The sequence below is a fragment of the Galendromus occidentalis genome, unplaced genomic scaffold (genome assembly GCF_000255335.2).
Source record: "Galendromus occidentalis unplaced genomic scaffold, Mocc_1.1 scf7180000077516, whole genome shotgun sequence".
In the NCBI taxonomy this organism is placed as follows: Eukaryota; Metazoa; Arthropoda; class Arachnida; order Mesostigmata; family Phytoseiidae; genus Galendromus; species Galendromus occidentalis.
The window spans coordinates 704,455-706,703 of record NW_003805504.1 but is presented as its reverse complement, the minus strand read 5'-3'; positions in this window follow the sequence as shown (position 1 = coordinate 706,703).

Below are 2,249 nucleotides of genomic sequence, written 5' to 3'. Positions count from 1 at the left end.
CACAAAGACCGACATCATGAATTTTCCGGGACTTTAACCCCTTTTGACACCACTTTGTGCTCAAGAAACTACGGTCGGAGGTCGGTGATGCGAGTTTGATGGAGCTCATCGATGACACGGATTTATCGATGTATCGTCAGGTAGCGCTGTGCGTTTAGGCGACCTTATTAGAATCCACTCACAAACAGCTCTCGCCGCTCGAGAGACCCGACGGGGTGCTCAACTGTGCCGGAATAGCCTTCCAACGTGTTAGCTCATTAGACAGATCGCAATTACCGTAAGAATTCCAGTACGGGCCCCTCTCCAATAGTAGCCCGTCTCCGATAGAAGCCCCTCGGCGGGATTTTCGAGTCGAGCAAAAGCCTCACTCCAATAGCAGACCTTCTCGGGCAGGAGCCCTTCAAGGGGTATCGAGTCAGATTTCCGAGAAGCTCTGGTCCAGACGGCAAATCGCAGCCGCTTGAACCCGAACTTTGTCGGTCGGTATGATCGGGAATTCCGCCCTCAAATTTCCCGCACAGAATCATCACGATTTCTAACCTGCGCCGCATGCTCCCCAGGATTCATTTTCGATTTACAACTCAGGATGCTACAGGATGAACGTACGATGCTCATGTCACCGACATCGACAACAGAGAGTCGACAACATGAAAAAAGGTGTATGGAATCAAAATCGAGCGCAACGCAGAGCGATTCGATTGTCCGTGAGCCATTCGCCCTCATCGCGCATCACTCTGTCTCTGTATGCCAGGCTTAAAGTCTGCTGCTCCGCAGTCTCAGCTGAGCGGGTTTCAAGTTTCAAAATACAAAACGCAGTGCATCCTTGGCCTAAATTCTCGATGCTCAATATCTTCGATGGAAATCGAAGAAAGAGCACGCGCGTGGACGGCACCCGTTCTCGATTCCCTGACTCTCAAGCCTGGGCGGGCACGATGACCGCGAGAGCGATAAGACTCCCGTTTTGACCGTATGGAGTTGGCCCCCGATGTCTCCGATCTTGATTCCGACCCTCAAGACTTCACGGGGACGATGAAACGAAGAGAGCGATCGAACTCCCGTTACGACGACCCGTTCGGTCGTGTAAGGTTGCTCGCTACCCCTCACCGAGCGGATTGTACCGCTCGAGAAACGCAAAAAAAGACGACGATGTTGAGCCCACTGAGACAGAAGGCAAAGTTGGGGGATTTGGGGAATCAGAAATAGGGTTTTGACCGTCCACAAACCATCCCGCATTGGGTATGGTTAATGTTGTCAAGTTCAATAAGAATCCGTTCAGCAGTTTTGGCGAGCATAGGTAACATAGAAAACCTGCGGAGACTTTTATATATAGAGATTGAGCGGACTCACGCCGTCGCCGTCGTTCAGTGACCGGACAATCCCAGGCGGACTAGAAGACGATTCCTCCGCGCGCTTGTGCTTCGGTGTTTTGATATGTTCCGAAGCCGCGTTACTTCTTTTCGATCCTTTATCTTAACGGAGACCGAGAATTTTCTACAAATAACTGTGTGGCCATCCAGTTCGAGGCATCGATACTCTCTTCGTTCCAACCAAGCTCGAATCTGATGCTCCACTTTTGCGTCCATGATGTGACTTAAAAGCTTCAGAACAGAGTAACTAAGGAGCAAAACTCGCTCTCGGAAAGTCAATTCATATCGGTATCGTGGCACAGAATTGTTCGAAGGTGTACGCATCCGCCACCATCAAGAATTTTTCTTCTTCCACCTCGCAGTCGCGAGTTTTCCTCGAACCGACATTCGATGTGCACAAGCCGTTCGCAAGCTGTCTACGCGCTTGCTGATAGACCGCGCGGACGGTGCGTTCTCTAGATATATGGATTGGGAATTATTATACAGCTCGACAGCCAAATCGTTACAAAGAAAGTGATAGCTATTTCGGGGTAAACCGGGGGCGCTGAATCCGAATTTCGTAACAGATTTTCTCCATCAGGTCTAGTTTTTCCGAAATTTCAATTTTTCGATTTTTTGCCATTTTTCGTCTTCAAAAAATTCTAGCTCCGCCCCTGAGTGGACTAGATCGATGAAACTCTGGTGGCGGATAGACCTCGGTTGGGGCTATACCTGGCCGAGTTTTGGTGCGATTCGTAGCGATGGTCTCTGAGCTAGAGCCATCGGAAACTTAAAAAAAAAGAAAAAGTGGGAGAGGGACCTCTTAGAAAGCACTTGACGGAGAAACTAGGACCTTTGAAGCGGTCTGACCTCGACAATTCGATAGAGGAGGCTTTTACGAGC